The sequence below is a fragment of the Lathamus discolor genome, chromosome 1 (genome assembly GCF_037157495.1).
Source record: "Lathamus discolor isolate bLatDis1 chromosome 1, bLatDis1.hap1, whole genome shotgun sequence".
In the NCBI taxonomy this organism is placed as follows: domain Eukaryota; kingdom Metazoa; phylum Chordata; class Aves; order Psittaciformes; family Psittacidae; genus Lathamus; species Lathamus discolor.
In genome coordinates this window covers 119,099,529-119,111,258 of record NC_088884.1, presented here as the reverse complement: position 1 = coordinate 119,111,258, position 11,730 = coordinate 119,099,529, and the positions used below count along the sequence as shown (strand labels likewise).

Below are 11,730 nucleotides of genomic sequence, written 5' to 3'. Positions count from 1 at the left end.
ATTTATTGCAAATATTGGATTTAATATGTGAGTGAAGGTAAAATAATTTTCCCTGCTTAGATGATTAAGTTTGAAAAAGTTTAAGGTCATATTTCACAACTTTTTCTTTACAAACATTTCCACAAGTTCCTGGCAGTAAACTCATTTTCTAGAATATTGATTTAAAATAATGCAATGACAAGAGGAAAAAAGTGAAAGACTGAAATTTAGAAAATTCAAAAAATGGAAGTTAATATTTTCTGGTAGCAGCCTTGTTAGCAACTTCTTTCCAACAAAGAAGTTATGCTCAGACTTCCTGCAGTTTGCAAAGCAGTAACCTGAAGACGCCCAAAACAGAGGATGTTTTCTTTAACAGTACAAGGTGAAAGGATTTATTTTGAGACCATTAACTGCTGTGAGGCTGGTGGGCAGTCAGTGGTGACTCAGCAGTCTCACCCCACCTTACCCTAGCCCATGCAGCTCTGCAGCCAGCAGCCATCACCTTCTCCCTTAAAGGGACCTGAAGCACAGCTGGACAGGAAGAACTGGAGTCCTTGTCTTCATTTTATTACTCCTGAAAAACAACCACCCCCCCCAAAGTGGCATTGTATGGCATAACTCAGTTCTGACATGCAGATGATCCTTCACCCTGTCCTACCCACGGTCTATGACAGTGCAAATCACTAACAGTCTGCTACTGCCATTTGAAAAGAAGCTGTCATCCATGTTGTTGGTTTGGAATTAATGGTAATTCTGCAAAGTCCTTCTGCCACATAAAATGTTGTACAATGTCAAATAAGATTCTCAGATTTAGTTTCACATTAAAAAACCCAAACAAATGTTCAAATTAAGTGAATGTGTATTCTGTAAACTCATGTCAATAAGTATTGATTCTTATTCCAGAGTCAATGATAGATCAATCTCTGTATCAACCCTTAAAATCAGTTTTGTACAGAACTAAGGTCTAGGTTAGACCTTTATAATTATCTAGATTATGCCATTTACCCTCTCTAAAATCTGGCATGCCAGGAAATTTCTTTTCTTCTTCAGGAACTTCCTTATCCCATACCTCACCCTGGCTCTGCACTTTCCCATTTCACCCTTCTGGTCTCTTCCTTTGATCTTCATTTTTACACCAACTTCTGCATTTGTCACAGGCATCAGCCAGCATGTACTCACTCAGGTGACAGCCGAGTTGCTGTGGACCCCGGGTTCATAGGCACAGCATCAGCAGCATGGTCGCTGCCTTGGCTCCTCTCCTCCCTCACCCTATTTGGCATTTCCCTTTCCTGCTCGCTTGTGTGCCCCTTGCACTCGTGTTTGGTTTACACTTGCCATCTGTTCCTGGTCATTTCCTTTTGCTCAGTTTTATCACAATATTTTATTCTTGTAGATGGATTGAATTACAGGGGATTTAGGCCATTTTACTCCTACATTAGTACAGCCAAAATATTATAGTATTCCAGTTTACAAGTATTACCTTTAAATCATCGCTTGGTGCACCATAATTTTCCCTAAATGATGCACACAGTCAGGTTCCCTAACCCTCAGAAGAAAAAAGGAGGACAGCCAGACAGCAGATAAGATACTAGCAGACTTATTTCAATATTATCATGCCCTACACAGTATTTATGCCTCTGCCGTAATATCCTCACCACCAGCCTGATCTGAACTAACCTAAGCTCACCAGTTTGCAACATATACCACTGTTAAGTCATTAAACCTCAGTAGATACTGAATGTATGCAAAGTCACTCGTACAAAGCATTGCTCAAATGATAGCAAATGCAATGATCCCAAGAACTGTTACCCCCTCTTCCATTTTCTTCAAGTATTTCAGTAGTTATCGAGCACTTCAAGATAATTTGACATTTAATTTACAGTGTGATCACTTTTTGTCCTACAGAAGGCAGAAAAGCTAGGGACTGAAAGGAGGAATTGTTGGAGAAAGATGTGGATAGAAGGAAGAACAATGAAGTCCCAACATCTATCTTACATATACTAAAGCAGTATCTTAACAGAGAATTTAAAAACACACCAAACACCACAGAAATAGTTCCTCCATAAAGTTACAAACAAGGTTATTGGCATTGCCACCAGTTAACCAATACCGCAGTAGTCCTCTTCCAACCCAAACCATTCCATGATTCTATGACAGATAAGCAAAGGACAAATCCTGCACCACTATTATCAACATACATGGTAATGCATCCCAAGCATTTATTTTCTGCTTAGGTTTTAAGAAAGGCTTAAGCCATGTTTTCTGTGATCATTAGTGAAGAGAAAATAGCAAGCAGTATGACATGACAATGTAAGGCAGCACCAGTCACTCTCCCACAAGCTGTTATGCCCTTCCAGCACATGGTTGCTTCAGGTCTGGTTTTGTACTGGATCAGTTTCCTGGCCTGATTTTGGGTGGGATCCCACATGCTGTGGACTGGGAGTACTTTCTTACTATTAAGCAACCCTCCAAGCAGACATTGCAGAGGGGTACATGGCGGGGACAGGCAGTATCATCATCCCTCTCTGCAATACGACAGTCCTGGGGCAGTTGGTTTGTGCAGTTACATACATGGTCAAACACAAGATACTATATACATGTGCTAGTGCCATTGCTATCATCTGCTCTGTGGGAAATCACCTTTCTCTGCTAACAAAGGCTAGAAACATAACTGAAATATAACACTAGAAGAAGAAAGGTTAGAAACAGCACAGCTCTGGAAACACACTGACCCTTATTTCCACATGCAGACCCCTGAGCAGCAGCAATGCACTGGTACAGAGAATCACAGTCACGCCAACACACTCACCAGTTGGGGATTATTCTAGTGCATTACTGCAGCCCAGTTTGCACTCCTACAGGTTTAATTGCCTTTTTTTGATTATCAGATTCCCGATGGTTATTTTCATACCAGCAATACATAATTGTAGCTTGAGAATTGCCAGATTGGCTCTGGCAACTGGAGAAAAAAAACTGCTAATTTGAGCACCTGAAAGACACAGGAAGCCATTTGATACACACTAAGAGGACTTTAGCATAAAGATGAGGTTTCTTTCCTTCCCTCAGTTTTTAAGAGATTAGATGTCCTAGAACCATCAAAGAGAAGGGGAACAAAACAAATGTATCTAGCGCTTATTCAGCTAATTTTGACTTGTTTCTTTTAGTTTTTTTAGTCTTTCAATAGAAGGCTCAGGACATCTTTTTACTAGCTGCTCTTTCGTGGAGGGATGAGTTCTCAAATCCAAACCTTTCTAAATATAGATGTTTTAGTGGTTTTCAATTTTTCAGTAGTCTTAAATTTGTAAAAGGGACTTTAATGTATTTTAGAAGAAAGTTTTGAAACAAACGTATTTTTCCAAATACAATACTAACATCAAGTCCAGAAGTGGAGTGAAACTCATTAGTTCAGTTAACTTCCCCCCCAATCAAGTTTTTTTATTTATTCTTACTTCAATTCATAGAAGAGACTAATGTTTGAGACTTGTGTTTTTTAAAATACATGAAGGAAAATGTAGTACATAAATACCCACCCAGAAATTACTGCTAGAAGTACAAGGACAGAAAACTAAACCTGAGTTTGAACTTATATATGTAATTTTGGGAAGCAATGCCCAGTGCTGATGCATACACTACTATCAGCACCAGGAAGGCAGTATTATCTCAATTTTTATTTCCTTCATAAGCTAAAAAGACTAATACACTTGGGTAATGTGAACATAGATGGAGCAGAAGTTGAAGATTTGCTTTATAATCTCTGATGTTTACCAGATTTGATAGGTTTTATGAATATACTTGGGATTTACTTGCAATCAGACTTCTGTTCTGATTCTGTTCTTTTACAACCTGAAAAAAGGAGCAAATAGCATATGCTCTGCTGCTGTCACTGGGATTTGTATGACAAGGTATCAAAACGAGCAAGTTTCTTCAATAAGAAGCAGTCCTACTAATTCGTTATTCAAGTAATTCCAGCAGATTCACCTCCACCCCCTTTTTTAATAAACATAGTACTTGAGTTTCATTGGCTTTCTACTCTCATGGATGCTAGCTGGGCTTTTTGTTGAAACAGGTCCCAGAAATACCCAGAAAAGAAAATCCCAACCAAAACCTTCCCACAGTCTCTCCAACTTCTGTAGCAAATGCTTTCAGGGAGCAGATGCAATTTTAGCAACAATTTATCTGTCTTATTACCATTTGCCATAAATCAGCTCTAACTTCCATTATTCAGTTTACTGTAGCCAGATCGCAGCTATCAAAAATAAGCACACACCCTCATTAAGGTATCTATACACTTGCCCTGCTTTTCATTTTTCTTGCAGAACACAGCAAGCCACACTCACCACAGGGAAAATGTCCAGTGAACTATTAGAAATAAGTGAATTGTGTACACAGTGGGATAATATTATCAAGAATGCTTGTCCAGATTTTCTTCATATATATTTGGACATGGTATTGCCGTGAACCAGTATCTTAGGCAAGTGGCTGGAGGCGTCCTGTGCAGCCCTCAGCTACCAGCAGAGGAGTATTTTTGGTTCTAGTTGCACTGCTGGGGACTCTTACAGCCATACCTTGGCTTTGATGCACCCAGCTCTGGTTCCAAATGATACTCTGCCACCCCCAGGAGAGAACCCCCACCTGCAGCTGCAAAGCGCTTTTTGCCACAGTGCATATTCTACAGCAAACCACAATCTGAATTTCTGAAAGGAGCCCAGGGTTTGTGGGTAGTTTGCCTTGGCAGCAGCCTCCTGAAGCATAGGAGAGGGGGGGAAATGTTCTTTCTCCCAGACACACCGCTTTGTTCCCCAGGCTTTGGCCTGGGTTGGAAACAAGCTGATTGCTCTGTCCCCAGCAAAGGGGTGCCCAGCATTTGCTGGAGGGCACTGCTGACCCCAGTTATCTGCCCCACACTCTGGGGCTCACTGCAGCTGTGGGGCTGTGAGATGCTCACTGTGCTGATGCAATCAGCTGTAATGCTATGACCCCAGGGGATGAAGCCATGTCGGTCTGTGCTACAGCCAAAGCAAAACTTTTCAAGAGGCGGTCACCCACAACCAACACTTCTTCCACAGAAAGATATGGTTTTGGCTCCCACAGCACACCAGAGCAGGATGACATTCAACCAGACCTTTTGTCTTATCTGATGCTAGTCATGCAGACCAATCCAAATGGTACAAAAATACTCTTGTTAAAGCCCTGAAAATTATACTTACAGTCTTTATTTTGACCATTTTCCTCAAACAGGACTTCTCTCAAGTAAGAACTGCAAGGCTGACCCTGATTGCTTAAAAGCAGCATTTACTTTCCCAGTGTATAAAATTATTTTCAACAAATCTTAAGAATATTTTAGGAAGATGGGGCAGTTTAAGAAAGAACAAAACTAGGTAACATTGTTCCCTCCCTTTTTCTCCCTCTCCCCTCAAATGAGTGCAAGCATTTTCTTTGGGAAAAACAGATACTTCTTGTCCACTAGGTTGTGTGGTGTTTGCGTACAGAGTTAATGCAGAAGAAATCAGACAGCAACTTCCAAGACAGGTTAATTTAAGAAATCTGGTTTCTTTTAGTCACTATATAGCCAGACTTGTCAAAGGATTTAATGCTTTATTCACAAAGAGTAAAGAGAAAATAGGACTCGTGGAGACAGTAAAGCAGAATCTTTCTGGAGATGGCTCATCTTCAGATGGTTTGGGTGACAATGCTATCGGGATAAGCGCAGAGCATCACTATCCATGGGACAGTGAATGTCAGAGTACACAGATAAAAGGAGTAACCAAGGAGAAATAATTGAGTGGATATAAAATAAGAAGCCCAAAACCCTAGAGGAAAACCAAGGATTTGTATAGCCATGCATTAGTTGGATTCACAGAAGAGATTTATTTTTAGAAAACACATGAACAATTAAAGGCCTCTGCTCTAATTTAAATACTTTAGGTTAAACATACTGCTAGCACTTAATCTAATCATAGATAATTCTTTTGAGTTTTTAAGCCTTGTGAAGAGCTTTATAGGAAACCTTAAAAATATAAGAGCAGAGCTAGTCAACTCCTAAAAGACTGTAGTCGAAAAAGAACAGATCTTTGTGTTACCTCACTTGAGCCAAATTACTGAACTGAAAGCAAAAACCAGGAGGCATGAATTGAAGTATTATCCTTGTGCATTCCAGTAGCACGGGAAGAGATGTGGTCTGGGGGTGGACTCATAGGTCCAGGCAGGCAGCACTAAAATGGCTCCTCTCCATTCTGTTTATTTTGCACAGAGTGCATCTATTCTGAGAACACCAGATTAGTCAGAAGAGGCTCAAGTTTATACTATTTATGGATATACATATTAGCACAAAATAACACCAGCCCTAAAGTACTCCCTCAGTTTTTGATCAAGTGTTATTTATTAATAAATAGGTTTAATGCTCCCATACACTAGACCTCAGAACTTGTTTACAACACTTTGTGCCAAAGCTCAATGAATTAAAAGGGAAATTAATTATTTAATATATTAAATGTTATATAATATTAATATTATAATCATCTATGACAAGAAAGATCTTAGACAAGAGCAGAAGAGAGAGGGAAATAATCTACTCATTCTGTTTATGCAACTTCTACAAAAAGGCATGTGATGGTTTTGGCCTCAGTCCAACTACCATTCATCTCTATAGGACTCTTTCTGTAACTCCCATACAAGTGTCATGAAGCCCTTTTCAACCCTGAAATAACTCAGGTATAGACAGGCCATTGCTCTCAGTCTACAAAGATCCCAAGCTAGTGCCTTATGCTTGATAAACTATCAAGTGACAGAACAAAAAGTATCTGTTGATATATGGCATTATTGTTCTCCTGCAGATAAATTTTCCTGCAGCCTCAGTGATTCACTTTCCACCCCATCTCCATATCATTAACTAGCAACTGGGAAACTCAGCTACATTTGTGTAGTTCTGGGAAACCTAGGGCAAAAAACCAACCAGCCCAAACTCTTATTTAAAATCAATAACACTTGATACTTCAGTGATGCCAGCTCTGGAGCCACATTTTTCCCCAACACAACCCATGTACAGCAAGCAGGACTGCCCCAGGGGCAGCCTATCTTGTCCCCTCCTCATACCCTGGCAGGGCTGCTTCAAGGGCTCAGCAGCTTGGGGGGCTTTGGCAAGTGCCTCTACACCAAAGTCAGTCCCAGTCCCCTCCTCAGGATCTGCCTCTGCAGTGCTGTGGCAAACAGGACTTGTCAAGCAAGGCTTGCCAAGTCCCCTGCCCAGCTCACTGTATCCCATCTTTGCAGTCCCCTGTCCATTAAACCTCACAAAGACATGGAGCAGTGGGGGGTTTAACCCCACAGGAGACACATTTGTTGGACATTTACAGTTTTATTATTAGGGTCTTTTCCACATCACATTGGGGAACTGAAATACTACATTTTGAAATTTTATAGCCATCTCATCTTTGGCCTATTCAGTATCTTATGCCTTTTTTCCCTCCACCCAGTCTATTCAAAATGCCAAATATAAAACCCTAATGATTTCTTTCTCTCTTCTAGAAATCCTTGTCAGGGGTTTGCCCACATCCATACACACAGACATTTTATTCCCAGTAGCTCCTCATTTCATTACCCTTGTCTTTCCTTGGACCCCAAATTTATGGCTTTGTTTGCTGTTTCCTTGCATGTAATTCCATGCCTTATATATTGTCTTGATGTTTCTCTGCCTGCTTTTCTAACACAATCCCTGATCCTTGACAGACATGGCTTGCGTCTTTTTACTAAAGAAAAAAAGAACTCACTTCCTTAGTGATCCTTCCAGCAATAAACCACTAACCTCTTTCAGATTAATATGTGAAGTCACATATATTGTTTTTACTTTCAGTCTGTATGTTCTTGTGTTTGTGCATAAGATGTTTTATACTTGAATATAAAGCTGAAATTAAAAATAATAAAACAAATTAATTACTTTCATCCTCCCACCCATTCTAAACTGCATTTATAGAATTTATTCCATTGCCACATAAGCATCTCACTCCTTGGCCCCCAGCCTGGCTGCCTTATAAATATAATGAGTTCCTCCTGGCACAGTATGTTGCTCTGTTTTTCTTCCCCTTTAACCTCACTTTACACCCATGTTTTCCATCCAGGAGTGCTACAGAGCTAAAGCAGGGAGCTTTGACTATCTCTGCTGGGAGCAGGAGATAGAGCAGGATTTAGTCCATGCCAGGTTGTACTGCGGTCTGGTTTTACTCCTCCTAGGTTTGAGCTGGAGAGAAGCAAAAATACGGCTTAAAGCTATCCTTCACTCCACCCATACAAAGGATACTGCAACTGCTATCCATCTGGAAATTCAATTCTTTACTTCATCTGAAACAAAGGCAATTGCGTCATTACACCATCCACCTTGCTCAAGGCAGGCTCCCCTCCCATAATTGCCAGGGTGGGCAGTCATGCAGCTTGCAGAGGAGAGCTACACAGCTTCTCTCACTCTCAACCCAACAGCTTCAGCACCTGATCCATCAGTGCTTTGAATTACTGATAGCATGCACACTTAGCAGGGCTGCTAAGAGTGGCAAGGAGCACATTTCAACTTTACAGCATCAGCAATATCTGAAAGAGACCCATTGGATGTCTATAAGGGAGCAGAAGATGGTGTTTTTACACAGATTGCACAAGCATGTTTAGGCCTGTATTCATCATTCGTTTTGAGATAAAGTCAAGCTGTTACTCTTTTGACAGTTAAATATATACTTTCTCAATCCCAAGATCATGCCTAAACTGATGTACCGTAGGTAGAAGCAAATGTACTACTACTGCCTGTACTGTTGAAGGCAGTTAACCCAAGCGTCATACTGGGATAGGGAGGAGTGGCAAGTCAGTTATGAAAATGCCTCCCATGCACAGCCTTCAATACACTTGGGAAAAAAGCCTGGTTTTTGAGGACACATGGGTATGGCTGGAGGATATTGATAGAGGTAAAAATCCAAGATCTGCGAGTTAAGATGGCAAACTCATTCCTTCTCTTCCACTTATCTTTGGACTATCCAGAAGTCAGTATATTAAGAGGATCTGAATTGTGAACCAGATTTTTTTATTTTTAATTAGTGTTTCTCATACTTGTGATCCCTCAGCATACATGGATTACCTGAGTGATGAACCTCTTGCTGAGGCATTCCCCATCACCAAGCTGCTCCACAACCACCTGGTGGGTTGTACTGTGTAGCACATTCCAGCCAGCAGCTCCTCCTCAAAAGCCTGCACCACAGAAACCATTACTGCACTTCTTGCATGCCCATTAGGAGTAAGTACTGTAAAGGATTTTATCTGGTTCCTAGCTGTGCAGGCAAGTTTCATCTTTGCTTTTCTGGCCACAGACATCCATCAAAACAAGAACCTAAACATTTCCAGAGTTTGCTGCCTTCAGCCTCCTTCCTACACAGGCAGAAGAAACTACCAAATTTTTGCCCATATCCTGCTGCTTGCCAACATGTCCAACTGAACCATCACATTGCTGTTAGACATCCCAGCTGTGCTGTTCATTTACTGCCACTGTGTTACTTTACAAGAAAACCCACAGAGATCAGTCTGAAGCGCCTTTCTTGTTTGGCAGTTTGGGGTTTTTTTTCATTACTGAAACCTTCCTTCCAAGTGTTTTTTAACCTGCAGCAGTTCTGGGTTTTTTGCTTGCCTACTGCAGGTGATAGCTCCTCAGTTGCCATGACACTCACTACTGTGTAGGAGACTAGAGCCTAAGAACAGAAAACAGCCCAGTCACATGAAAAAGTGGTCAAGTTGTCAAGCAGATAAGGCTAAAAAGCACATTGAGACTCCTTGGTTAATGTAAATCAGTGCAGTGCCATTGAAGTCAGAATTACAAATCTCTCCCTCTGACTCAGTAAATACCTTCAGGGATCAGAGAGCTGTACCTGCAGACATGCAGTGCTGGAACAAGTGTTTTGCTTATAGATACCTTTTCACCAATATAGATAACGTTTCAGGCTACACAAATCAGAACACAATTGATACTAGGTATACACTTGAAATTGTTTTTCTCCCCATCCCAGACATACTGAAATACCTGAAAATCCCTGATTTCAAGTAATACCAGGCAGCTAGAAACATTTACTAACAATAATGAATAACAACTATATTATATACTTACTATTTGTCAAATCACAACTCTGACCATCACTGTGAAGCACCAGAAACTTAACCAATGGGACATCTGTTGCTCAATACCTTCCTTTTGTGGTTTCCCTTTGGTCACATTACACACTGCCTGCCTCCCAAAGAGGCTTCTGAACAACAGTACAGAACACTCCCATGCTAAGCCAGAAGCTGCTGAGAACCCTCAGCACAGGGGAATGTTCAATTTCCTATTTGAGTCTTCATTAAACTAACACTAAAGCAGGCCAACTCAAAAAAAAAAAAAACCAGGAAAAATAGAGATTTCATAGAAAGCCTCTATCTTCAGCATTTACATGTAATAGCTACTTTCAAATCCAACATACCATTTATGAAGAGCAGTCTCCAAGGTATCTGTTGCTTTCTGGCGCCACATAAGACCAACACACCTAACTCAAAGCTCTAATACAAGTTTCAACAGATTAATTAAAAAAGCATTGTTTAGTGTCTAGCCTGCCTAAGACTTTCTAGTGTGCATCTTTCCTTAAAAACAGAAAAACTAGCATTATTCTATCTACTTCCCCTAGCAAAGACTCACAGGCAATCAGCCTTGCTTTTATTTCCAAGCTTATCTTGAATCTCAAGCCACAGCTGTGAGCCAGGAACACAAAGCTGTAGTACTGCTGCCTGAAATCTACAGCATAAGAGAACCACACCAAAGCAAACTGGTGGGCAAGGTCACTCCAGGTAATACCCATTCCTGGGGCTGGGCTGAATTGCTTCTGGGGCTGAGATGTAAGGACTTCAGTGTAGGTGGCTGTTGATGGTTAGCTCAGGTGGAGGATGGTTTGAAGGGGTAGGCTTTGATGTCAGTGCAGATAAAGCTTCAAAGGTTGGTCATTGCCATACCAAGATTTCAGGTATCTGAATTCTTTAGTGGCTCTAGCATCAAACTAAAACTATCTTGGAAGCTTATAACTGATAAGAAAGTAGAGAGTGAGAGAGATTTCAAGTATTCACTGTTGTCAGATATTAGTGGTTTTCCTTGTATTTGGTTTGGCAGAAATCTTTTCTTTTGCCACCTAAAAGGCAGAAATATCTGATACTTCAGTGCTGGTCTTCTCTTAAGCAGAGATTATGAACTGTGGTGATGAGAAACCAGAATTAAATAATGAAATTCGTATTACATGTGAACTATTCTGAAGTAGAATTTAGGACTTTGTCAACAAAAGCCTAATGCTTTAACCCTACTACGCTTCCCGTGCTAGAATTGACATAGATGGATCTTCATGAAACATGCTGTAGTTACTTTTGATTAAAAAAAAAACCCCAACAACCAACCAAAAACCAAACCCCCAAAACCAGAAAGTTATACAAGATTGTAACCTAATTTAGGTAAGGAAAGACAGGTGAAGAGAAAAGAAAAAAAGTAGGAAGATGTCATTAATCAATTTGTTCACCAAGTTCAGTATCTTAACACAGGCCATGACAAATATGTACTGTTTCAAAGAGCAAGTCTTCCTACAGTACACCTTGATTCTGTAGATATATAACAGGAATTCCTCCTTGGTTTCTGTAGTTGTTATAAAGCATTGGCTTTAATTATCTGACTACAAACTTCAGGCAGTTACCTAAAAATTTCAGCTTATTCTACACCTT

At 40.5% G+C, this 11,730-nt stretch overlaps 1 long non-coding RNA gene across 1 annotated transcript in view; it reads right to left on the bottom strand.

Moving 5' to 3' along the window:
• LOC136021072 (uncharacterized) overlaps window positions 1–10,495 on the bottom strand; it is a 34,792-nt gene extending 24,297 nt beyond the window's left edge. Inside the window, exon 1 of the long non-coding RNA XR_010615665.1 lies at window positions 10,458–10,495. This is a non-coding gene — a long non-coding RNA (uncharacterized LOC136021072). The remainder of the gene's footprint in view (window positions 1–10,457) is intronic.
• Between the last annotated feature and the right edge of the window lie 1,235 nt (window positions 10,496–11,730).